This window comes from Melospiza melodia, chromosome 16 (assembly GCF_035770615.1).
Source record: "Melospiza melodia melodia isolate bMelMel2 chromosome 16, bMelMel2.pri, whole genome shotgun sequence".
In the NCBI taxonomy this organism is placed as follows: Eukaryota; Metazoa; Chordata; class Aves; order Passeriformes; family Passerellidae; genus Melospiza; species Melospiza melodia.
The window spans coordinates 3,369,738-3,396,938 of NC_086209.1; the positions used below are offsets into that span (position 1 = coordinate 3,369,738).

Genomic DNA, 27,201 nt, shown 5'->3' on the forward strand with positions numbered 1-27,201 from the left:
ACCCTACTGCAAACGCAGAGGAGGGGACGAAACACCCCAAGAAACAAACCGGGAAACTGTTCCAATCATAAAGGGAAAAATGGGAATTCCTTTGGGAATTTTATTCAATTCCTAATGAGAATTGAAAATGTTATTTTATTCCTAACGTTATTTTATTCCATTCCTAATGGGAATGGAATAAAAGAACCCAATCTCAGCAGCAAAAGGCCCGAGGTGTTTCATAGGGCATGCAATGCTGAAACCACCCTTCCCCAGGCTCCAGAGAAGCTGTGTGCTGCAGCAGCACTGAGAACTCTCTGCAGTGGATTTTCCAGAGTGCAGAGAGCCAAGAATAATATAACATCACCAGGCAGACTTCAAAGCCCTGCTCCTCCAGTCACTCGCTGCTCCTGTGCATCCCCCCGGTGCCAAAGCACACAGGGATCGAGGGCTCTGCTCAGCAGCTGCTCAGGATGTTTGACACATTTCCCAAACTCTTACAGCACTTGGAAAAGAAGTTTCCAATAGAGGCAGTGCTCTGACCGTAGCATTTACAAGAACCAAAGATAAAAACAAGAGGGAGTTTTGTTTATTGATTGACTGACACAATTTGCAGATATTTCCTGGAAAAAGGCATCACTGTAATTGTGCAGGATCTTTTCCTGTGGGACTGCAGATGTTCACAGAAGTACAAAGGAAGACTTATTGCTCTGGTAGGGAGCAAAGTCATTTTGGGAACCATCTACAGATAATGACAACAAAGACTCACTAACTCTGTGCGTTAATCACTTGATGAGCTTCAGGTTGGCAAAGCTGAAAGCATCCCAATTTAAGATCAACTCTGTTTTCAGAGACAATAAATTCATGCTCCAGCTACAAAGACTTTCAGAAGTGAGAACACTTGGTATCCTGCTGTGTGAGCAGCATATTGGCAGAATAAAGATTTCCCATCAAAACTGAAGACCCAAACATACAGAGGAGTAGCTGAAATCCTCAACTCCTGTGCTAGACCTGTAAGTACCAAATTTTCCCAAGGTTTGATGGTGTGGGGTGTGGAGGGCTGGGGAAGGGTGGCAGTGGCCCTGCAGAAGGGTCACAGGGCTCTGGGTGCTGCCCTGGCAGCCAGGATTTCACTGTGAGGTCCCTGCAAAACCACAAATAGGCAGGTTTTGATTTGCAGATTTTTAACAAAGCCTAAAACCTAAACCAGATCTCAGTTAAGATCATGAATTTTCATCTGGATTGTTAATACTATTTTTAGTTTATCAAGTTTTAGAAATGTCTCTGAAACTGTGTGGGGAAGAAAAGGGACAGAAACCCCTAACCTAAAAAAGCACCATGAGCACTTGCAGGGCCAAGTGATGTTTTGCAGCCTCCTGTGGCTGCCTGATGAATCAGGGCTGAATTCCCAACCAGGAGCAGATATCACAGCCTTTGGATGGACATCACAAAACAATGTCCACCATCACCCAACCCCAAATATCCCATGGCACTGCCTGCTCAGATCCTTGGATGGGAAGCAGCTTGCGTGAGACTGGAGCTGATTTTTGTTTCCAGTTTAATAAAAGGTAGCATCAAAAACTCATTCTCACCCACAAATGCCACACGTAACCAGCAGCATGAGCTGGCAGGGAGGCTGGAGATTTGCTGTGCTCTCAAAAGGCAGCACTTCCAAATATTCCATTTAGGCCATTGAGGTCACATCAGTCCTCATCTTCCCTGACAACAAAACTGGGATGAGGGAAACTCATCTTGGATCTCCTTTTGGTTCATTTTGGTTGTTTTGCCCATTTTCATAGGGGTTTATTATTTGGCAGTAACCTTGGGAAATCTGGGTTGCATGTAACAGATTAAAGGCAGAAAGCACATTTGCTGAACAGAAGTTCACCAAGGATAACATCTTTTAATATTAAAAAAGTGAAATGCAATAAATAATAGAAGCCATATGAGCTGAGGTTAAAAAATCAGGGTCCTTGAAGGTGCCCTGATGTTCAACACTTGAGAGTTTTCCCACCAGCTCTGCCACTGGTGTTTTTTATTCATCAGTTTCCCTCAGCTGTAAAACACAGAGTGGTTCTCATGCTACAAAACTGTTCTGCATTTAATAGGTTACAGGGTTTAAAATGCTTTAAACTTGTAAGCCATGTACATACACCACTGAGGCACTTTCAGTTTTAAATAGACAATAACTGACATTAATTTCATGTGTGACAATTTGCAGTGGCATTTTAGAGAAACCAAACCACTGAAGGCATCGAGCCTTGAGGGAAACTAAAAGCTTCTAGCACGAACCGGTGCAATTGGGAATAAACATCTGGCCTCTCAACATCTATTGAGAGCAAACATCTGCTCCATTGGTAGGGTTTTCTGAGAACAAATAGTTTTATTAAAGGAGAACACAGTTATATGAGGAGAATACAGTTGTGTGGCTGTAATTCACATGGATCCTTCAGCTTGCTCAGACAAGCGATGGCCCAGGTCCTGTTTGCAGCTTCTGCTCCTCAAAGACCTTTGAAGGACCTGCTCATGTGCTAAAAGGTTTCCCACTCACATCAAGAGGTCAAGAGAAGAGGAGCAGCTGCAGACAAGAGATTTTTGAGCTTTAGAACGTGTCTTCAAAACCCACAGGAGCTGTGATCATCCCTTCCCATGAGTGGGACCCCAGACTGCACCACCAGGATGTCCTCACTGCTGACCCTGCTCTTTCCATGCTGGGATCTCCTCCTCAGAACCCTGAAGTCTCAAACCCCTGCTCTCAGTCTAATAAATAACTCCAAGTGATCCCAGAGCCCTTCTGACACTTGTCCTTTAAAGCCTTCCTTTCTCTTTAGGCACTTTGATAATTTATGGCTTTCCCTGCCCTAAACATCTCATGGGAGTCCAGCTTCTCTGTTTATTTAAAATTCACCTGTTCTGAAGTGTATTTTGGATGGTATTCCTTCAGCAAGTACACACTAGTGCCTTGTATGTAGATAAACAATGATTTTACTTCAAACAGAAAATTCAAACCCTGTATACTTTGAGATACAACTTGCTCCCAAAATTAATTATCTACACATGTCCAGCTGGAATTTCACTTTCTTCACACAGTGTGCTTAAGCATAATAGACACTAAAACAATTATTTATACCACAGACTGGAATTGCTTGGGTAGAACAATGAGAATCTTTTAAAAAACATGTTTTTTAAGATAAAGCCAACTAGCTTTTCAGCTTCAAATTTAGGTTTTGCAATAGAAGACATTCTACAAAACATTATACCTTTGGAAATGCTTTAAAGAAATAAATTTAATTTAGAAAGTTCATAGTTATTTTTGTGAAGGGAAATGTGGTGGGGAGTTTGGATCCAGGATCGCACGACATCGTAAGTCTTGGAATACTTGGAATTCTTGAAAGACAGTGGAATTTCCAGAGGACTAAAAGAAAGCTGGTGGTGTGCCAGTTTTCCAAAAAGGGTAGGTTGGACAGTCTGGCTAAGACAGCCTGGTCAGCCTCACTTCCCAGGCAAAAAATATAGGGATAACAGTGCTTCAACCCATGCAGCTCAAAGAGGATTCCTAATTAATCCAAATCAATGGAGGTGTACAGAAAACTGGTTTGGCTGAACATCAACTGCTTATTGAGAAGGGAGAAAGACAAAATCAACATGGTAGATATTAAGAGGATTCAAATAGGTTAAATGGCATTTGTCTGCATTTAAATGGGGAGTCAGAAGTGTACCTGCCTACTCAATCCCAGAGTAATTGTGAGAATGCATGAACACATTCTGTTGTTAACTGGAAGAAACGAACAATGAACACAGACCAAAGATGGGTACAAAGAACGTGGTGGGAGGAGGAAGCAGGAAGAGATTGGTCACTGATTGTGATCTGCAGCACGTGGGAAGCTCAGCAACAGCAGCACCCCCAGAGCAGCCAAACCCTGGGTCAGCCTCAGCCCCAGCCCTGCTGCAGCCACTTCCCTCTGCTCCACAGCCCCTCCAGATCCTCTGCAGGGATCACACTGCATAACCCAGTAATCAAGAACTCCCAAAGGTGGAATATCCCACATGGGAAGTGGGCTTACATAATCTCTGGGTATGGTACTGGAGCAGGTACCACCCCAACATTTGGTATCAACAAAATCTGCCTTGATCTTGATTTGGTTTGGTTCAGGATTAAAAACAAAATTTGTTCTGGGTAAAGAAGCCCAGGAGCAACACTGGTTTAACTTATTAAGGAGAGAATTCTGTGCTAACTTTTTAGGTACCTAAAAAAATAGAAGAAATCCAAGAAGAGGAACATTTCAGTCTAGAGACAAGAATGCTTTTAAGTCCAGTGGGCACAAACACAGAGTAGGAGTTAAGGAGCAAATTTAGACACACTGGTTACCAACTATTGGAATAAGTGAAGACAGACTGTGATGAATCAGTGGAAACTGTAAGATCAGGATTCTTCCTGTTGAACAGGGATTAAGCCTGGTGATCCATAACTGCTGTACGTGACCACAGGAGTTCACTTCTGACTACAATCTTTATGACCTGCAAGTCCCCAGATAATATCACCTTCCCAAATCTAACAAATGGCAGAAATGCGCAATCCAGCCACATCAGAGGAGCAGGGTAAACAGGGCAGAGGCACCAAGGCTGGCATGCTCATACTGCATTTATTGATGTGTAACCTGGCCTGGGCCTCCCCATGTCTACATGGAACTGCTCTGTGCCATCAAAGCAAACCCACTCAGAGCAGTTTTTATTGTCAACATTTGAGCAAAATTTGATATTACCTTCAAGAAAAAACAACAAGACATGATTTAAATATTCATATTTTAGTAATGCGGAATGTTTTTATTACTAACACATGCAAAGAAAATATTGCAATGTTTATGTGAATATCACATGCTTTAATAAACAGTGATAGAAGTTCATATTTGTGTTCATTCTTGTCTCTAGAACAAACCTTCTGTGACCTTTCTGAGATGCAGAGCATTTTAGAGCAGTGTTTACAAAGTTCATAGTTACCTAACAGCTTTGAGCTGGGATGAAGGCACATGGTGCAGAACAGGGACTTCAGACATTTTTGTGCAAGATCAAAAGAAAAGAGGAAAACAGCCAGCACCAAACAGGCACACACATCATAGCAAATAACAAGGCTGGAGCTGCTGGGACCAACACTAACCCAAGGGCTTGGATGTTGAACTTTTATTCTGAGTGCCCAGAGAAGATGGAGTGAGGACCCTAACTTGGAATTTCCTGGCTGTCGTCAGTTCTCTTACAACCATAACTTGTTTCAACATGTTTTCAGCTTTTAAATTTTTTCCCTCCTCCTTAATATAGTCTAAACTAGACATAAAATGGAAAAAATGTACTATTTCCACTGAGCACTGATGCCTTTGACATCTGCTTCCAAGTGTTATTCATCACCACACAGTGCAACAATCTTAGAGCAAGTACAAGGCACCTTTTGGAAAAAGTGAGTCCCTGGGATTGCTTCTCATAACAAAGCCTCCCTTTCCCCAAGGAATTGCAGCTCTTGGATGCCCACAAAAGAAAAGCACTACAGCCCACCTGCAGCCCTAGCAAGCGGCAACATTAGCAGTGCTGATTTTAGGGTCAACCCTCCCACCTCACAGATGGCACAGGGGATGTTCCTTACTCCCTTTTCTCAAGCACAGTTTCCAGTATTTTTTTTTAATCTACTCCCATCTCATAGTGGCATCATTTTCTGCTCATGATGACTTTTACATACAAAGGAAAAAACCAAAGAGAATTTCTGAAAGGATGAAAGTCCTGATGAGCATCTCTGCCATGAACCAGATGGCCTTGGGAAATCCCAATCCCACACTTTGTGTGTCAGCAGCTGGAAGCAGCAAACTGCAAACACTACAGAAGATATTTACAATTGTGAGTTTGGGTTCCATCCCCATGGAATATGGTTCCAATCCCTACAGCATGAAACTCTTCATTGATGAAAATGCAGTAAGAAAAAAATTTGTGGCTAATCTCACCAGCAGGTTCCCAATCTAAATCACTGGGCTGAGTTACAAAAACTTCAGATAACTGCCATGCTATTGCTATAACAAAATAAAGGAAAAAATGCCAGTTTTATTGGGAACAGAGGAACAATGGCTGAGCAAAATCACAATTACAATCAATTTTTTTCTGCATCAAAAATTCTATGCAAAGCATAACAGGATGGGTATTAATGGGTCCCTTTCCAGGTCTTTTCTGTTTTGCTAGATAAATTTGAAATAATTAGCAGCTGGGGGTGGCTCTGTTGATATTGGTCCATCACAGCTCCATCAAGAAGGAACTGTTTATAGCTAACACTATTCTCCCTTGGAAATCTCCTCCATTTCCATACAAACTGAATTGTCCTTTGTTGAATGCAGGCAATTAAGGATGATTCACATAAAAAAAGAAAGATCTGACTCTGCACAATTATTTTTTCTCTTGAAGATAATACTTGATTGCATGCTAATTCTAAGCATCATTTTAAATGGGTAAATGACAGGAAAATTAAGGTTACAGTGATGTTTGTCATTGATTTTTACTCTCTCTACAGAGTTGTGATTGCATAAAGTTTCTGGCTGCATACTTTGACAGCAAAAGCAGGGAAGTGCAGGAAGAGCTGTGGATTTCCTTTGCCATAGGCAGCACACTGAAACCAAGGATGTTTGGGGGGACTTATATTTATCTTTCAAACACAAAATATCACAAACAAGTGATGGCAATTACCACTGGCAATTTCACAGCTCTTCACTTGCTGATGTGCACAGCAGTGAAATGAATTTGGACAATTTCTGGGACTAGTCATGAGTCAAGGCCAAGGCTGTGAGCAGCCCTGTGCTCTGGTTTCACACAGGTCCTGCGCGGGACACTCACACCAACCCCGCTGCCAAGGGCTACACAAATCCAACCAGTCATGCTCAATGTCACTCCTCTGAAAGAATCTGGGCTCTGACCTGGGGTGCAAATTAACTTCAGCATGCTCTCTACAAAGTGTTGACATGGAGACATTATTTAATTCTTGTACAGCAAGGGTGACTTGTATGGATCATTTAGGACTGTCAAAACAAACTGCTCTGTGACTAAGGGCTCGCTCCATCTGAGCTGTGCTTGCAGGATTAAGTTTTGGGGAAGAAACCACGAGCCTGTTGCTCATATGTCTGGGGAACAGGTCAATTTCAAATCCTTTAATGCAAAAATACTGTTTTTTTCAAGAAGAAAATGTTGCATAAATATTTTAAAAAGAAAAAAAGTGAGGGTGTTGTAACAAAATCGTTTTAGCAGCACTCTGAGGTGAACAGACTGGTCAAACAGAACAACAGCAACCACCTGTGCCAGTGGGGATTCATTGCAGGGATCCATTCCCCTTTGGATTAATTCTGAAATGAAGCAGTTTATTTATCTGTGTTTGCTCTCCACTCAGGAATAACAACTCCCTGTGCTGACAAGTCCAAGTGTGTTCCATTAGTGCTGGTGCTGCACTGTCAGAGTGGCTGAATTCAAAACAAGCTGCAGGGCAAGGGCAGGTGCTTAAGGACAAGTACTGGGGTCAACACTGAAAATTTTGATATTTTAAAGTGCAGAAACAGGAGAATTTAATGTTTTGCAGTGAGCAGCAGAAGGTTTCTCCTCTCTCATGGCAAACACAACTCTCCTGCTAACAGTGATACCCATGAGTAAAGCTCATTCTGAAGTACTGATAAAAGATTTTTCTAGAAGACCTTATCAGATTTGAATAGAAGAAAGAAGGTGCTTGGCAAGATGAATAAACATGGCAGCACATAGAACAGATTAGGAATTGGCATATTTAGTGAATAGCAACAAAAATTTTGGATCTAAACCCCTAAATAACTCACTTTGTCCAGGGCACATTTCAAGGAGTAGGGGGAAAATTCAAATAAATAAGTAAATAAAATATGTGGACCAGACTAGCTGCTTGGTGGAATGTTTTGATTTTTCTCCCAGGAGAGCCATGTTGATGATGACCCTTTGACAGTGGAAGAACCTCATCTCAAACACAGCTCTCTATTAAATCCTCCAAACAAGACACTGCAGGGGCTTGAAATCTTCTTAGCACACATGCATGTATGGACAAGGGGAAAGGCCAAAATTCTAGCTGTAGACAAAGAGTAGAGAGACATTTGCTAGAAGCAATTGTATTTTGCTTATTAAATCAGGTGTCCTTCTGGTTTTGATACCTTTAAGATATCCACTCCTACTGCACAGCCTAAATTACACAGGGCAGTGACTTCCTAATGGATATAGCACAGCTCTAACAATAGTCTTTGTTTCCTGACCTAAGACAAAGTGAACATCATTCTGGGCTATTAAATTTCCTATAAAGCACAGCTGGACAAAAATGAAAACTTTCTTCATGTTGCCTTGTAATGGAAATAGGATGTTTCATTTCTGCACAGAGTCTTTATATAGTGCCCAGAAAATGGAGCTCGGCCCCAGCTGTGGTGCTAGAACAGCTCCACACAATTTTAACAGGTGTTTATCCCAACAGGATTTTGCAATCTACAACAACAGAGACTCTCCTTAAAGAATCTCTTCTAGTGAACAATTATCAGCATTTTAACAAGTTTCACTGATGTCTAACTCTGGAATTCTCTTACCTGCTGGTTTTCATTCTGTTTCTTTGCCTAGAGCAGTGTGTTCCCAGCCTTCCTCCACCCCAGCACTGCCTCTCCTGAGCCATCACTCTCTAAACCACCCATCCCACAGGGCTTCAGCAGCTCCTCAGTGCTCACTCACACCCACATTTCTGACCTGTGCTCTTCTCAGCTCACTTGCTGGTACCTAATTTTTCTTTTTGTCATGGATATTTTTCATATTTATGACAGTTCTTTGCCAGAGACAAATGTCAAAACAGCAGTAACCCTGTTGCATGTCTATTAAATGGCTCTGCTGTTGATAAACCCCCAGTTTAATCTGCTCCATTCTTGCAATAGACTAAAGATCATTCAACTTGCACAAAACAGTGTCCTACTATCATCTTTTCTGTCTTTACTTCATGCTTTGTTAGGGACCTGCAAGTTCTCCATCACTATTTTGAATTTATTGGAAGTCCTTGTCCACCCCAGCAGCCCAGGGGTCATCAATTCTCCAAACTGCATCTTCTCTTACTCTGGAATGTAGTGTCAGAAAGAGCCCTGTGACCAAACCTGCCCCTCACACCTCCCCCAGAGCAGCACCAAACCCAGGGTTTATTTTTCACACAGGCAATGGTAACTCTGCTGCTCATGGCTCCAAAATGCTCTCAAGGGCATTGGAAGAGACCTGAGGGTGTTTGTGAACTGCAGTGTCAAGGATTAAGTCTCTGTGCTTTTGAAAAGACCTGGGAAATTAGGAACAGGAGCACCACCATCTCCTTTAGCCATCTAAACCCTTTCCAAAGTTTTCTGAACAGTTTTGTTCTGTCTTTAAATAGAAAAAAGAAAAAAAGAAAGAATTTCACTGTTCCTTTGCCCAGTACATAGTGTGAGTATTACTGTGTTTGTGTCCCCTTCCCCTGGAGTGAGCACAGCAACATTCTGGGGTGCAGAAAGGGAAAAGCAAGTGTGTCATTTCAGCTGCACCTACCCACCAAAAAATCCTCTGCTGAGAGGGAGGAAAAGTGGAGGTTCTGCTTGAGATGACATTAGAGGGATAAACAAAAGGCAAACCATCCCCAAGTGCAGCTGAACAGCCCACTTAAATTCATGGTGCAGCCATTTAATCAGAAAACAGCTGGGATGGAAAATCTGATATTTCTTGGCAGTCTGCGTGACATTTTCTTCTCACTGGTGAAAAGTATGACCCTGAGGGTTTATAATTAAGCAATAATTAATCAGGCACACAAGCACCTCAGCAAATGACACAAAGCTTCAACATCTCTAGACATTCCTGCACTTCTTTCTGCTTTATCCAAAATACACTGTGAAAATCAGACTGCAGAGCTGGAGCTGGAGAGGCTGCCAGGTGAGCCAGGGAAATCCACAGCACCAGTGAACAATAAATCTGCCACATGTGAGCATTTCTGCTCTCCAGCCCATCCATGAGGGGAAGGCTCACACACTTTGTGGCTTTGGGAGATTTTGCAGCGTGAAGGAGGGTTTGACAAGGACCCTGACAAAGAGAGGTGCCCCAGAACCCAAATTTGAGCCCAGATTCAAATGGGACACCTTTGTTCAAGCTTTAATTCAGTCTGCAATGGAGGAAGAGCTGCCTGCACAGTCTAGAGCTGAACCTTCCCAGAGATCAAAAGGGCCCAATATTTGGTTCTAGCTCTTGAAACAAGCTGCCAAAAAAAAAAATATCCCCAAAACCTTCAGCTTTTCGCTCAGATTAACCATTGCTTTGGATAATAAAATATTCAAACTCTTCAAAATCCCTGCTCCATTTCTTGGCACAGTACCCCTACCCTACTTAGAGCTGTGGCAGTTGGAACTTTTGTGTAGCATTGTCTTTTCTACCTTTCCCCATAACATTTCCAGGTCACCTTTTACAGGACAGACCCACAGACAGAGGAGGAGATGCAGGTGCACTCAAAGCCTCTATGGTTCTGCTGTGCAGGGAGTTTCCATTACCTCTAATTTCCATTGTTTCAGTGAAAACAACCAGGCCCAGCTGGGATGGCAGCCTGGGAGCTGAGGCTGGATTGTTTTCAAGCACAAAGTCAGATCTTTTCTAGCAATTGCTGTTTCTAACTGTTAAGTGGCTTTTGCCACCTCTCAGAAGTTTTGGTGACCAGCTCTGGTGACAGGCAGGTGATTTGTTTATGATTTTGGTGTTTTCTTTTAGGAGGTGAGAACACACAGCCAGAAACAAACATTTTTCATTCCTGAGTCCTGATGAGATTTGAAATCACATAAAGATTGTGATATATGATAATCCAGATAATTATTTGGATTTCAGCCTTTGCAAGGAAATTCTCTACTGCCATTTGCATCTCAAGAGAAACAGCTGGGAAACAGAAGTGACAAAGATTATCCTTGCTCTGATTTCCAGATTTTCTGGCTCCCACACAGCATGGGACCAAGCTCTTAAATTAGTTGGCATCCACTAAAAATGGTTTAAGAGTTTTCTGTTTTTCTGGCAGATTATCAGTGGAATATTGACAATCACAGAACTTTATCTTCAGGCTTTTTGTTTGTAATTACCAACTCCTCAGAATCAATGCTAATGCTGGTGTTGACAGAAATGAGCAAAGAGGGCAGGGTGGGCACCAAACTCCCTGTTATACACAAGATCCCAGGGAAAGCTCTCACTACAAAAACCAAATACCACCAGGCAAAGTGCACTGAAAACCATCTCTGGAGGCAGAAACACCTCCACCTCCTGTAAATCCAGTGTCTCTAGAAGAGGTACCACACTGATATCCAGCTGCACTCTGGAGCCTCTTGGATCAGCATCTTGGATTTTCATCTTTCAGGTATCAGCTGTTGGGCTTGCCAAGGAGTTTGAAAATGAAACTCTTCCTTCACCTACAGGTGTTACAGGACAATTCAGCCAAAATAAAGGGGGTTAGGCAAGATACCCCACCCTCCCAACTCTCATAAATAAACCACACCATTCCCTCACTAGGGCTGCCTCAAGCAGGAAAAGGTGTGAGCAACACAGAGCTTTCTACAAACTGCAACAGAGACAACTGCTATGGAATATTTACAGAAAATGTCCTCATTTTATGCAAGTCTGACAGCTAAAACTCAGATTATCCTTATCAAAACAGCCAGAAAATTCCCAGTTCCATGCAGTCAGGACCAGTTCAGGGGCTGTTTCACATTGGTGAAGTGTTGGGCACTGCAGAGGAGTTTTCTGCCTGTGCCTGTGCCCTGAGTGAGCAGCAATAACCACACTCCAAACAAGGGGTGACAAATTTGACTGGTGTCAAACTCTGTTTTTACACCAAGCATTTCATTCCAACACTCACAAATGACTCCAGTGCCACTGAAACAGAACCACTCTCGTGGCAGACAGTGGCAACTAAAAACACATCATACAAAGTCTGAGGGAAATCTAACGTTGGCATAAGATAATGTTGTCAAAACTCCATTTCTGTGAAAACTGCTCTGGGAACTTTCAAGTGCATTTCAAGCACACACAAGTATTTTCAATTTATGTAGTTTCAACTACATAAAGCAGAGACAAGACCTCAAGATTCAAGTTTAAAATTTCCTTCTTCACTCCTCATCCTAATAAGCCACACTTTCCTTGGAATAAAAGGAAAAATATTAAATTTATACTTTATTTTCTCCAATTCAGTGTTGAGATCAACTGTACATCAAGTTGAGGAGGAACTAATAGTATTTTCTAAATATTTGACTAATTGCAGGTAGGATTTATCCCAGAAAGAGGTGGGAATAACAAAATTGTCTCTTGGTCACTGCTGAGAATGCATAGACAGGAGCACTTAAGCAGATTTGTCAATTTACCTTTTGGACAAAGCTCTGATATAAGGAACTGCCCACACAGGCATGTACAGAAATGAAAATATAACCTTGCCATCTGAAAATTAACCAAAGTATATAATTATGCTATAGGCTGGATCTGGAGAGGGATTTAGGAACAAAATGCAAATTGGCTGAAAGATGCATCTTTAAAGGAAAAAGAGGAGGGAGTGTCAGGATAACAAAATTAAATGGTTGAGTTTTATTGTCATACTTTTGCTTTGAGCTCGACATAAGGAGGATTAGGTCACTTAGGAATAGAATATTTATTGGGAGTTTATTGGGAAACAACTTGAGATGCCCAAGAATTCTTCAATTCTTCTATTCCATCATCTCACCCAGTGAAGTCAAATTTGGGTATCAGAGAGCACATCTGGGGGTAATAATTAGCCAATATTTCTCTTTTTAGTGAGGAAAAAACCCACCAACAAAGCCTTTTGGAGAATATGGAAAAGAGGACTTAATAATCATTGAGTAAAAATCTTCAGCTCTTTCTTAGTGCACATTCTGTTGGAAGAAGTAATGTTGAATTACTATCTCTACTTGGTCACAAAAGAGCATAAACAAAAACCAAACAGACTCCAGGAAACAAGATCTCCCTTTTCCATATTTATTGGGATTGCACTGGGGCTGCTGCTTTGCACAGCTTGGAACACTTTGCAGGAGGGCTGAGACTTCTCACCCTCAGCTCTGTGGTGATCAGGGCAAAAAGCTACGGCCAAAAATGTTTCTTTTCGGGGCATCTGCTGAAGATATCAAATAAAAACAACATCCACAGCCATTACAATGGGCCTCTTGCAACTTCAGCCTTATCCAGTTTCCCCAAGTTGCCAAGAAATGCCATTAAAATTTGGCAGGGGCAGAGAAGAAGCACTACAGTGCCATGCCTTGTGTTCATGGCTCCTTGTCCCTGCTTGGTGATGACAGAAATCCACTGGCAGCAGGGAAATCCTTCCTCACTTACCTCAGTCAAAACAGGCTTCAATTTACACCAAAAGCAAATTTTCTCCTTTCTATGGTGGGAACACCCCTTAGAAGCTTTGTTGATTCCTTTGAAGAAACCTTAGAAGCAGAAAAATCAATTCCTTAATGCAAAAGGGGTGCTACCAGCAGTCTTTTTGTCTTTTTCGCCATAAAATCAAATATAGTCAAAGATTTTGGTGGCCTGACCATTGTAAGCAGTCTGTTCTCATCCATCTGCAGCCTCTGCAACAACAGAGCTGTGGGGAGGGATTTTAACACGAGCCCACACAGCAGCAATGAAAGTGGCACTTGTGGAATAAACAGAAATTCATCACTAAAAATGAGAGGAAATTCTATCTCAATTCCTTTTCTAATCAGTTCAAGACTATTGCAGACTAGGAATTAAATGCTGCTGGCTGAAATGTGTGTTTTCTGTAGCTAAAATCAAGGAGTTTTCAATATAAACCAATATATAGCTACTTATCTTTAGCAAATAACTTCTCTAAAGCAAGATGTACAAATTAGAATGTAGCAAGATGACAAAATAAAATACCAGAACTAAGAAACACAGATGTTAGCAACAGAAACACAGATTTGGATTAAAATAGTGAAAAACTAACCATAAACCATGCAGCATTTAATAAGAGATGCAACTGGAATGGTTGAAAAGATAAGATGATGAAGCGCTAATATTGGTATTTTTGTAAATGAACTTCAAAAATGCATTTGAAATTTGCTCATTTGGATGGGCAATAGTATTATTCATGATATAATATCTACCTGCTGGTTTGTTCTATGATGGGAGCTCAGTTAAAAAATAATCATATTTGTGGTAACAATCCATATGCATTTTACTAGATTTATATAACATTATTAAACTAGACAGACTTCATTAAAAATGTAGGAGTTAAAATTCCACAAGTAATAGAACATATTTCTCCTGCTGAATTTCTCCTCTGTCCCTGCCAGGACTTCAATATTGTTTGTGACTAATCAAACAGATGTACCATAACCTATAAATATACATATTTACATGAATTTTCTAGCCAATTTCTGTGTCTTACAGAAATAAACTTATGGTATCTTGCAAATTGTTTCATTCCTTATTAAGGAAGAATTTGATATGAGACAAATACAGACAAAAAGCTCAGAAAAGGTGAAACAACTCTGTTAAAGGTTGAATAATGATATGGCCTCAGAAAAACATCTGTGATAGACATCACTCTAGAAATAATGATTTATTTTTATCTATATCTATAGAAATAATCTGGTAATTAAAACATTTCACTATTTCCCTTCCTACCCCTTTAGCTGGTAGGACTATCAGTCCTCTGATGCCCCCCAGCACCAATTTCCTCCTTCCCACTGCTGTTTATTTTGGTAATTTAAGCAGAACAACACTGAGGATTTGTGGGCATTTTTAAGAAGCTGTAGGGCACAGGATCAGCAAAATGAACAGCAACATCTCCACTGGAGAGAACAATCTGTAAAAGGTGTGTGCAGAGCCTGGTGCTCATGGTTCCTCTGTGTATGTCCCTAATTAAAACCAGGGATGGGCAACAAAAGAACGGAGCTCACTGTAAATCCAGATTTTGTCTGAGCTGGTTTTCCCTCAGAGGTAACTGGGAACTAGTGAGAGACATGAGCTGACCCCTCAGTTCCATGGTCTTGGAGGAGGTGTGGTTTTCTGGAATATCCCCTCAGAAATGTTTTCCTTGATTTTGTTCAAACAAGTGAGGGCAGCCCACGCCTTGCGCGTTGTGTGACTGGTTCCTCTCCAAGCATGGCACCCACCCAATGCATGTGGCTCGAATCAGGGTGAGGGGCTTTGCAAGGCTGTGACAAAAGAGAGGAAAGTCACAACAAGGCCAAGCAAGTGCAGGGACATGTTCAGCAAGATCACAGAGAGGGTTCCTGAACCCTCCAGACCAGAGCCATGGGAAGGGCACTCAACGGATCACACACAGAAATGGCTTTTCCTCCCCCAGCACCATCCAGGAGATTCCTTTGCTTCTCTTGAAGGCCTCATCTGCCTCCCCAGTCATTTAAATCCCAATTTACACTCAAATTCAGTGAACATCTTTGATGTTGCCTCTTAGTCAATGAAATTCCAAATGGCAAACCCAGAGGTGTTGGGTCACTTCTGTGCTGTGATCAACCTTCAAACCACCTCAGCTTTCATGGCTCAGGCTCTGAAATCATTAAGTTATGATACCTTTTACAGATGACTCCAAGTCACATAAAGTGAAATTAAGAAGGGTTACAACTCAGGCAGCCAGCAGCACAGAAATTCAATGAATATATGGAAGTAAAACGAATTGAACATTGTCTCAAGACAATAGCAATAGCAGTTGCAGAATTGTTTCAAAACTTGATTAACAAAATAAAATCAAATAAAAGGGACATTCTCCCACTCAAGTATCCAAAGACCCAGCTCCTCAAATGCAACAGCCACAGGAAGCCCACAGCAACCTTGAGCTGTGAGGGAATGGGAACATTCTCCAAAAGCATAACTTCTCCCAGCATGGCTTTGGGGAAAGGCAGAAATTTCTCAGCTCTATCTACACTGTCATCAATAAGTATCTGGGATAGACTTGAAATGGTCCCCAGATGGATTTGAGAGCCTTGATCCTAACTGAGCCCAGGATTTGTGCCAAGGGGAGCCCTGGGAAAGTTCCCTGGTGGGAGGTTTGCCTCTGTACAAACTTCCCAGGCAGCAAGAACCTGGAACCTGGGCCAGCAAGGCCTGACTGAGCAGGAGCTACAGGCTGATCTGGACTTGTTGCTCAGTCCCTGAGAGCACAAACCCAGCAGGTATTTACTGTGCAGCCCCACATTAAGGCAGCAGGTGTCCCTTGGCTGTTTTTCCAAAGCTGCTCTAAGGGACCAATCAAACTCACACCAGTTTTCCTCCATGTGCTGTTGTTTCTGCTGATGGGATTTCCTGGTTTCCCAATCTCTGTGCAGCCACTCACAACACTCCTGGGAAGTCACACTTTGGTGCAAACATCAATATTTTGGTTCCTAGTGATGGCGCCTTTTCCTTGGGTCATGTGCCCCCAGTGTGACACCAGATATCCCATTTTTCACATATCCCATTTTTTGGACATCACCAAGCATTTCCAGGAGCCTGCACTGCAGCAGCAGCATTTGGAGTGAGCAGGACAGAGGAACTGAACCCATCACAGACACCTCAGCCACTCCTGATAGGTCCAACCCCATCCCAGGCCCACAGCTGGGTTCTGCAGGGCCAGCAGAACTCTGATTGCTCAGAGAGGCTGGACACCAGCACTGGAATGGATCTTTACAGCATTTGGCATTTCTAAAATTGGCATTGCTGCTGCCCTCTGAGGAAGAATAGGATGATGAGGTGGGAGAACACAACCACAGCCTCCTTTGGACTAATGGGTAAAAAATGCAGGCAAACTATTTTTAGATGAAAGCATGAAAACATTCTGCTTGAATTAAATTCAGAACCAACTTGACAAAGCAAGAACAGATGCAAAAATACTTTTAGTAGAAAAATATGTTTAAAATTCTCTAAAAAGAGTTTGGAAGATGCACTTCCTTAAAAACTTAGACAAAGTTTAAAAATGAACCAACAACCACTACTCTCTAACCTTCAAACACTCTTTAAGGCTGTCTGCCCTCCCACAGGAGTTTTGGGAATGCTTTGAGTGGGCACAGCAATGCCATGAAGTAACATCCATGCAAATGAAAATAGCAACCAGACATTTGGCAAACTGGAGTAAGAGTGAAGAGATTGTCACAGCAAGAATGGACATTTGTCAGCTACAATCCTCTCTTTCAATGTATTTTCCTAGGCTTTATTCAGGATAAAGGTCTTACAACCTGAAGCTGGGCAGCAGAGCAGAGAGGAGGGCAGGCAGGGAGTAGCCTGTGCTATCTCAAAAAGGTTTTAACCCAAAACCACTGGCTGTGCCAGAGATCCCCCTCCTGCCACCTTGGCTCTGTTCTGGTGCTCACAACTGAGTTTCACACTGATTTAGGGATAAAACTTGCATTTAAAATGAAAAAGGATGGCTGCATGACACTCTGCAGAGACAAAGGCTGAACTGGTGTGAAGTTCAAGTATTGAATAACTGCTGTGTGAGTGATCTACAGGAACTTTGTTCAGATAATGCTATTTTTCAGCTCAGAAAATGTAACAGTGCTACTATTTCATCCTGTGCAAGATCCTTCACATGTAAATGCTTGTAGCCTTGTTTTCAGGAGAGAAACCATACCAGTCTGAACTTCCCAGGTTCATCTCCAGGTTATTCAAACTTACACCAGAACCAACACCAGGTCATGCACTACCAGATCACCCCATGGCACAGTTTGATCCAGATCAGGTGTGGGCACGGGATCAGATGTTTCTAAAATTAGCCAGAACCCCCAAAGTGAGGTTTGTGCCAGCTTTCCATGGCTCCCTGCCAGCAGCAGAGCATATCAGACCAAGCATAAAAGCACAGCAGTACCACAGAGAAACCCTGAACCAGAATAAAGTCAATCAGCATGGATTTAACTTCCTCTGATATTCTGAACACATCTCAGTGATTTAAACTAGGAGAATACTGAATTCTAATCGGGTACCAGGAATCTGAAAGCCAGATTTATTATATTTCTGAGCTATGGCACAAGTGCAAAGCAGAAAGGCCAACCTGATAAACATCTATAAACATCTACAAATGACTATAAACATCTACAAACAAATACAAACTTCTACAAACATCTATTTTGGTGTTTGGCACCAGCTGGAAACCAAATCCACAGCAGGGCTGGAAATGCAGCTCAGCAGAGAAAGCACTGAGCAGAAAGCTATAATAAAGCAGAACTTCCCACCACAAAGCAGTGCTCCTCATATCCACAAGATTCCTGGAAAGAGGGTGATCTATGAAGCCAGAGGGAATCACACTCTATAGAAGGAGGCCAGTTTATTTTGCACACTGCTGAGTGGATTCAGTTTAGTCTGAGTAAAGAAGTGTTAGCAGCAAGGTTGTTTGGTTGGCAAATAAAGTTGATGCCAAAAGGTCCCACCTGGGACAGGCTGCTGCACTCAGGTCAGGAGCTGTTTGCCCTCCCTGGCCTGGAGCTTTCAATCACAAACTCATTGGCCATGGAACAGGAGCTTCTTCCTCTGAGGCAACCAACACCCATTGGTGTGGACAGGCTCAGCAGCTGCTCTGCAGGCCAAACAACTGAGTTAGCAGAAGAAAAAATTGATAAAATAGGGGTTTATCCATAGAAAGGAGGAAAGCAAGGCTGTTAGCATGGAAACTGATAAAATAGACACATAAGGGATATTTGAAGTTAGAGGATACGCGCCTTAGTGAGCAGCCCAAATAATTTGTTGGATTTAAATAATAAATTAGGCAGTACTGCCTAAACAACTTGGTGTAAACTCTTGCCAATTAATTATTGACATTAATTGCTTTGTACCAATAAAATACAATGAGCTATTCCTTTGTCCAGTGAATATAATGAGCTGTTTTGATGTAACTAATGATTTAAGAGCACGCTTTGGGTATAAAACTTGAGAACACCTTGCAAGAAAGTAGTAGCCACTGTTGTCTCTGCACAAGTGTGTGTGTTGTGTGTCCATCTCAACAGAGACACATTGCAAAAGGGAGAAAAATTATCCTTGCTTTTTGAATAAAAAAAATTTGGTTTTTTGCTAGCTGGAGCTTATTAATGAAAATACTGTGAAGAATGTAAGATGAAGCATCATTTCACTCCAATTTCTACCCTGGGCATTGTATTATGGGTCCTGGACGTAGTGAAGTCACTCATTTTCTTATTATACACAAATATATTTTTATACACAGTCTCAGGATAAAAGAGATGTCCCAGAATCTCTACAGGCAGCAATGGACAGAAGTAGGTTATAGGCAGGAATAACATAAAGCTCAGCTCTGGCTGGGGAGCTCATGGAAATAGCCTGCATTTTCTTCTAGTGAGTTTTGAATTAAAGTTTTGCTTTCTTTTTTCTTTCCTTAAATCTGTTTTCAATAAGTGTGGAGCAAAAAAGTATGACGATAATTATAGCTGTCTGTGCAAAACAGAAATGTCAGACCTCACATTTCCCAACTGACCTTTCATCAGATGAAAATTCCCACAGCAACATTCCCCAAGCACAGAGTTGGGAACTATGAAAATTTGCAAAACAGCTTTCTGTCCAATAACTCTGTTCGTGTGGCAGATGCACAGGTGGGTGTTACTGTGATTTACATGGGAGGAATAGCTTTAAGGTAATAAAAAAGTAATCAAACCTTAAAAGCTGTTCTATGAGAAAGCTTGTGCTGAGCAATCAGAGCACAGCCATGCTGAGGGACTGCTGGTGAAATCAGCTCTGACTGCAGGAAAGCGAATGACAAGAAAGCCAGATAAAAAATAAAAACTGAATATTTGAGCAACATGTCTTGTCTTGTCTGGCTCCTTCCATTGATTGCTGGGGAACATCCCCAGGAAGGATGGAAGGATGAAGGGATGGAAGGGTTCTCAGGAACTAACACTGGATAGGAGAGTTGGCTTCAATCAATAAAAATGAGAGAAAGTCACACAAAATCTCAGCCTAGCTGGAAGCAGCCTAGCACTGGATATCATAAAACAATGTTTTTTGTTCCCCAAAGTGCTCCACTGGCGAGATGTGCAGATATCACATGGCTCATGTGCTGAGCATGGATGAATGTGTGCAAGTATTTTCAGCTGGCTTGGGAAGAGTTTTGGAGACTCCCAAGCTCTCATGCCTGACACAGCTCACCCTGCAGGCACAGCTCCATCATCCCACTTCTCCTACATGGGTGCACAGAATCCCAGAATTGTTTGGGTTGGGATGGACTTTAAAGGTCACCTCATTCCTGCCATGGGCAGGGACACCTTCCCCAGACAAGGTTGTTCCAAGCCCTGGTGAATTTGTCCTTGAACACTTGCAGGGATGAGGAACTCACAACTTCTCTGGGCAGTAAGAGATTTCCCTCCATGAAACACTTGAGGGAGGAATCAGTCACCACTTCATCACCTTCTCTCTGGAGCACATTGAGCCTCCCAGAGCAGTTCAGGGAGCTGCCAGGTGTGCCAAGGTGCCCTCCACCCCCTGTGCTGTCCCTCCCAGCAGAACAGCCCCAGCACCATCCTCAGTGCCCACTCCACAGCCCAGCAGCACTGAGGAGCAGCTCAGAGCAAAGCCAGAGCCAGCTCCAGCCCTTCAGCCATTTCAGTCTCTGGTACTCATTGTTTCTTTATGAGAGGGCTGGGGCAGTTCCTGAGCCTTTCTCTTGTTCTAACAGATTCTCAGCTGTTCAGGACACAGCTCCCCTGAGCCAGGGGCAGGAACTCTTTGCAGCTGAGTACTGGGCCCACTTTGGAAGGAAAACAATCCTGGTTTCCTCCAAGAGTCAGCCTTCAGATCCAGAAGTCTTTTTCCTATTTTGTTGGGGAAGATGAAACAGGAAAGCCTTATAAATATGATTGTCTGGCAAAAGATTTTGAGAATATAGAAACTATAAGCAAGATTGAAACGAAAGCAAGCTTTGAGATACCTCAGTTACTGAACAATTGGAAAACAATGGTGTGGCTGGACTGAAGGTGATCCCCTTTTGATGGAACAACACCCTCTGCTTGCAGACAGGCCCAAGGGTCAGAGCAGACCCTACAGCTTGGCAGAAGGGGCCCAAAGAGGAGTTTTTAGGGTTTAAAATGTAACACAGTATGGTAATGTAATGATTCTTACAGGCTGTATGTAAATGCTGTAGGATTTGTATCTTGTACTAGATTGGCTAGTGAGAATTAGAATATTCAACACAGAAGATGATTTATTGTATTGTAACGGGAACCTCGCTCTCTTACTCTCTCATTCTCTCTCCCCCTCTCTTCTCTCTTTGCTGCTCTGAGCTGTGTTTGGCAGCTCCCAGCAGGGCCCTGCACCCAGGCCCTTTGCAATGAACCCCAAATCCCAGCAGGGCCCTGCACCCAGGCCCTGTGCAATAAACCCCAAGTTCCAGCCCTGGCTGCAGAGATCTCTGTCTCTGTCCATCCCGACTGTGCTACCCCCCAACGCTCCTACACTATTTGGTGTGTAAGAAATGAAGATTTGTTGGGCACTCTGTGACTGCAGCAGTGCAGTCTGAACAGCCACATGTCCTCCCTCACCCTCAGACCCAGCTTGTCCTGCAGTCCCTGCCACTCTAACACATCCAGAACACTCTAACTCCATCCCAGAGCTCCTCAGCACAATTCCAGCAACAAACACAGGCAGCTCTGGCCTTTTCACACACATTGACATGTTACTGATGCTCATAATTGCTGAATTAAAAGTGTAAAGTGAATGTGTTTTCTTCCACCTGCAGATTTGCTCTCCAAAAAATTACCATGTCTTTTATGGAAGTGTTTCGTTGTCATGGAGTCTCTGGTTCTGACAGAAAAGTTGTTCATGAATTTGTCTTGAGCAGTTAAAAGGTAAGATATATTTTTAAAAATCATATCACCAGATCTAACCAGAAGTGGATAAACTAAGAAAAAAATCAGATAGGAAAGTTAATGCCTCTCACACTCTCTCTAGAGATAAGGATATGGTTTAAGTGGCTTTTTTACTCATTTTAGATTCTGCACAAGCTTACCCAATCATTACATTTCTAAGGGTAGCAAAATACATTTTAATGATTATTTTTTACTCTTTCTTTGTATTATCATGGTGTCCAAAAAGTATTTTAATATAATCTATAAAGTCTTTACAACAGAACAGGAAAATAAGGATAGGTAATGGAGTTTGAAAAAAGAAATACTAAAATATTAATTCATTATTATCAGTTTTGCCCACCACATTTTGTAACACTCCCCAGCCCATTTTCAGGTACATTACAAGCCTAGGAAGATTCTGAAACCAGAATTTAAAATCCAAACTTCAAGCGAAACAACTGCAGCTGCATTTTGTATCCACATCTTTCTAACTTATTTGGGTTAATCCTGCTCCTAGAGGTAATTCACTGAAATCCGGTGGAGCACTGGCCCAAACCTGTTGCCTGAAAATAACAAAACCAAAATGGAGCACTTCTTTTCCACTTAGTAATCAAACTTTCTCCTCCCCATTTCTTACAGAGCAACATAATCCATAATTTCCAATGCAAGAAAAATTCATTTTTTCAAACAAAGTGTTGAGTTCTGGAAAGGTTTTACTGTTAAAGAAAAAGCTCTGCCAAATTATTTTGGCTGACAGCTGGGGGTAAGGAAAACCAGGCTGCAGAATTTTTTTGCAGGACTCTGATAAAAGTTTTTAAATCCCTGCCATTTTCTGATAATGGCAGTGAAACTTCCACCACTTCCAGCAATCCTTTTGCTCAGAGTGTGACAGAACTCCTGGGAGCATCCCTTGGGAGAGCTCTCAGTGGGAGTCAGAGACACTCAGAGTGTTCAGCATCACCCACCCCCATGGGGACAGATGTGCCAGGGCTGGTGCCGCTGCCACAGCACCCCTTTTTCCTGGATTATTCTGGGATAAAGCCATTCCTGAAGGATTTCCTGAGCCCACAAGCCATTTATGGAGCACTGAACATGGGCTCCATCAGAAACATTCATGGAATGGGGAATAATAATTAAAAACCCCCTGCACTTGGCCACTTGTGTAGTATTGTTTGCATTAGACAAGGTACAAATCTGCTGAGAAGTATCAAAAGAAGAGGTGATAGATGATGGAGATAAAAGCAAACGACATCCTTAACCTCTGGAAGGGGCTCCTAATGCTCCCTCATCCTTGCCAAAGTCCAAGTCTTAATAATCCCATGGCTGTGATTTATTACCCATGTATGGCCACGTTCTGAAAGAAGTCCCAGGGGGTCTGTAAATTGCAGATGTAACCACAGATTAATGCTCATAATCCCTGGTAAAAACTCTGCAATAACACTGCTATAGCCTGAAGAAATTCTCCCACTAATATTCCTAATCCTTTCCCATTGGACTTTATGATCCTTCTGTGATTTTCAGCCAGTCCAGCAGTGACTAAACAATATTTATGATTTAATTCTGCTGGTTTTCATTTCCAGACTAGAGGACTTTTAAAAATTTTATTTTAAGTTACACCCACACACATAAATGCTCCCTCCTATAAATCCAGGAAATGACCAAAAGAAAAAATGATAAGACACAAGAAGATGTTCTATGTTCTTTATTGCCTCTCCTACCATTGCATACCCATTTGGAAACTTGTTTTTCTTGTCAGGCTCCGGAAAACACACCTGGGAGCATTAGTGACCCTCCACTGCTGCTGCTGTAGCATCACATCTTCAAACTTCCAAAGAGCAGGACCAGAAGAAGGAAGAGCTTTCTATTTTTCCCTTTTTTATTACATCATACTCAGTCTGATTCTTTCTTCTGAGATTGAAAAGCTGCCAGTTTTCAAGTGTCCCTCATTAACTTTTAAAACCTAAGCTCTGCTAAAGTGGAGTTATTAGTTTTTTCCTGGCACTGCCTGAAATTGCAGTACCCACATAAGAGCACTAAATCCTAATAGCTACTCAAGGCATAGCAGGAACCAGTGCCTAGTGTGAGATGTGCCAATAAATATTTGTACACAAGAGGTTCTAAGGGACAGGGATTGGAGCTGCAGGTGGTTATGGGCGCTTTTGGAAGGACAGTGGTCAAGCTGTCTCAAAGAAAAATTACCTTTAAAAGTCAAAGTATAAGAAAATATATAGTAAAAAATAACATTTCTGTTATTTATGGACATGCAGGTATCTCATAGAGATACACAGGATGAGTTTCATGCTAAAGAGAGGCTGAATTAAGGGGATTCCAGGGATGAGGGTTGGTAAGCACAGGGTTGGACATGTCTTTAAGGTGAACCTAAATAGCAACATAAACATAACCAGAATGCCACAAGCCAGATTCTGATCCCCCACAAACCACTCAAGGGCTCTGCAACACCATCAGTTTGACATCTGTACTCTCCTACTCCATCAGGAACCTGGGATTTATTAATAATTGTCTGGAGGAATTGGATTGAAAGTGCCAAGTCAAATATATTTCAATCTCTCTTTGACAGAATGTAGGACTAAAAGATTCTAAACAATTTCTACTGATTTGCTTTTCCTTTTATAGTGGAATTACAGCCACCAAAGCTCAGACTTTTTGATACCTACAGATCTGCAGTGTCAGAGTAATGAGAACAGTATGAAATTTAGTAAGCAGCTTGTTTTGAAGGTATCTAAATGAAATAACACAGGAAGCAAGCAGCACAAAAGAGCACAAAAAGCCCTGTTTTCAAATAAAGGGTCTGGCCATCAGCTTTTTAAGAAGCTGGACTTCATTAGAGTCAACCATTTCTACTCCTTGTGCTAGTAAATGCCCCTACACATCTCTCCAATAACTACTGTGCTGGTCTTGAAAATAATTCTGTGCTTCTCTTCAGTTAGAAGGTGGCTGTTAAAAGGTGCAGCCAAAGAATGATCATGCTGGAAGGTTCTTACCCACCTTCCACCCAGCCATGTGGAACAGCACCAAGTCAGACTTGCAAAGGATGTATTAAAAACAAACTAAAACTAGTGCAAAATCCAGGGATTTATGATGCTGCTGAATGAAGCCACATAAATAATTCAGTATTAATAGGACTTTAAACCTTCCTAGATGTACTGAACCTGATAGAAAATTAACTTCAGCACCTGACTTTTACTTCCAAAAAAGTAATGTATCTTTTTCCTTCCTTTCCTCTTGAAATTGATTCTCTTTCCTTCCTTTTACTAAACTGGTAAACTGCCAAAATCCCCAGACTGGAGTCATGGATCAATAGTCTGTAACCATTCTGCAGCAGTGATGTCCTTAAGGAGAAGGAAGGACCTCTCCTTGCTTTCATTTCAAATATCCTGAAGCCTGCAGCAGACACCTTCTGAGCAAGCCAGATCCAAGCACATTCTCCTCATGTGAAGGTTGTGCTTCAGTTCTGGAGAACACTGGGGATGTTTAAGAAAATAAAAGCCAAGCTGAATGGCTCAAAATACTTCCTACACCTGCAAAATAAAAATTTCACATTTCTCCCTATGACACCTGCTATATAAAGGAGGGTCAAAGATTCATGAGCAGGCAGACAGAAGCTTGGAGTTCCAAGAAAACACAGGATATTCTTGGAAAATGAACTTGGGTTTAGTTCTGTGGCACATTCAGAGGCAGCACGAAGTTGGATGAGGAGCTGCCCTTTCAAACACTGTCTGTGATGTACAAAGAGATCCCAAACAACCCCAGAACTTGCTACTCCTTAGAGTTTCACACCTACATGCACACACACACACTTTTTATGAATAGATTTTTATTTCTGGAGAGCTGCTAGAGAAGCCTGATAGGGTGTGCTGGCACACTGTGACCCACAGGATCATCAGGCTTAGAAGGAATCCCAAATGGGTCAAGCCAATCCATCATCTTCCTCCAGAGCAGAAGGGAGCTCAGCATCCCTAAACTCCCCAAAAAGTGGTGTCAAACCTGCTGGGGCTGCTCAGCTGCCCTGGAACCTCACTGCACTGACCCTTCTCACATGGCTTTTCCTAAGCCTTCTCTGCCCTTATTGCCTAATCAAAATAATTGGTCCCTGTCCTTTCTCTAACAGTCCTTAAATGTGTTTGCAGACACTTGGAGTTTTCTTTTGGTCTAGACTGAGCGCAACCCTTGAGTTTTCCACAGGGATTGCAAAGGTTGATGATCTCCCTGGGGCTGAGAGCAGGGCCTGGCCTCAGCAGGTAACAGCTGCTGGGAGGACTCAGCCATCAACACAGCCCTGCCACTCACACCAACAGCTCCAAACATTCCTCACATTAGGGGGAAATTTCAGTTTCTCCAGACACACCACCATAACTTATTTATTGCTGCTCTGCCTCTGGAAGCTGTCTGCTCTTAAGAGAAGTACATTTGATTTTGCTAGAATTTGTGGGTTAGAATGTGCATCCATGCTTAAAAGAGAAAAAACTTCAGGGAAATATACTTGAATAAAGGACCTGAAAGGTCTTGATCTATTCAGTTCAGCAATTAAAAAAAAAAGTAAAAAATTTCAGTGCAGTCTTTCAGAATTACTTTGTAAGGAAAGAGTAAGTCATCCTGAACTTAGCAAAGGTCCCTACCTTCAAACTAGAAATGAGATGGAAATTTTTCACAGACAGGCTACCAAGGAATGTGTCAAGATCTCAGTCACACAGGGTTCTTCAGTCTAGACCAAGGTCCTTCTAAAAGAGGCCACTTCAACCACACGTGCAACATTAAGGACTGTTTATGCACCAGAGATCATAATATTAATTTCTGGGAATCAAGTCCCTGTTATACAATTTGCAGGTTTCCTTATGGGAAATCAGCTACAGAATACTTGAAGACAGACTAGACTGCTGAGCTGTGAATTAGCTTAGAAGAAAACACCAAACTGCAATTCTATAAAATTTTATGAAAGGCACTTCAATCTTTTCTTCTCCCATTGGTAACTGAATATCCTGCAGCTCTGGTAGGCAGACAGAAAAGGGAGGAGAGGAAATGGCTTTCTTAGTAAAATGTAGCCTGAAAGAAAAGCAGCCCATGGCATATTTCGAAACTTTCCCCAGAACTTTTTACTCTCTTTTTCTCCCCTAATTTTTCTGTACTCCTTGAGGAAGGCCTGCTGGAACATCTGTTATTATCCCCCCCCTTTCCTTATCATCATAGAATTAATGCACTAATTAGAACTCTCATTTGGTTAAGCACAAGAGCTCCCACTTCCCTTCTGTTGTTTTGTCTCACTTGGTCCCTTCTCCCATCCCACTCTCCCTGTAGTTTTCCTTTCTCAAAGTCTATTTTTTGGGTTTATGGGTTATTGGTTGGCAATTAGACATCTCTGTTATTAGAA

The 27,201-nt window shown here is 42.0% G+C and overlaps 1 long non-coding RNA gene across 1 annotated transcript; it reads left to right on the forward strand.

The window, feature by feature from the left end:
- Window positions 1–625: 625 nt before the first annotated feature.
- LOC134425915 (uncharacterized) lies at window positions 626–26,255 on the forward strand. Its single transcript, XR_010029802.1, has 3 exons — window positions 626–992; window positions 21,707–21,815; window positions 23,572–26,255. It is a non-coding gene; the product is annotated as an uncharacterized LOC134425915 (long non-coding RNA).
- Window positions 26,256–27,201: the final 946 nt, after the last annotated feature.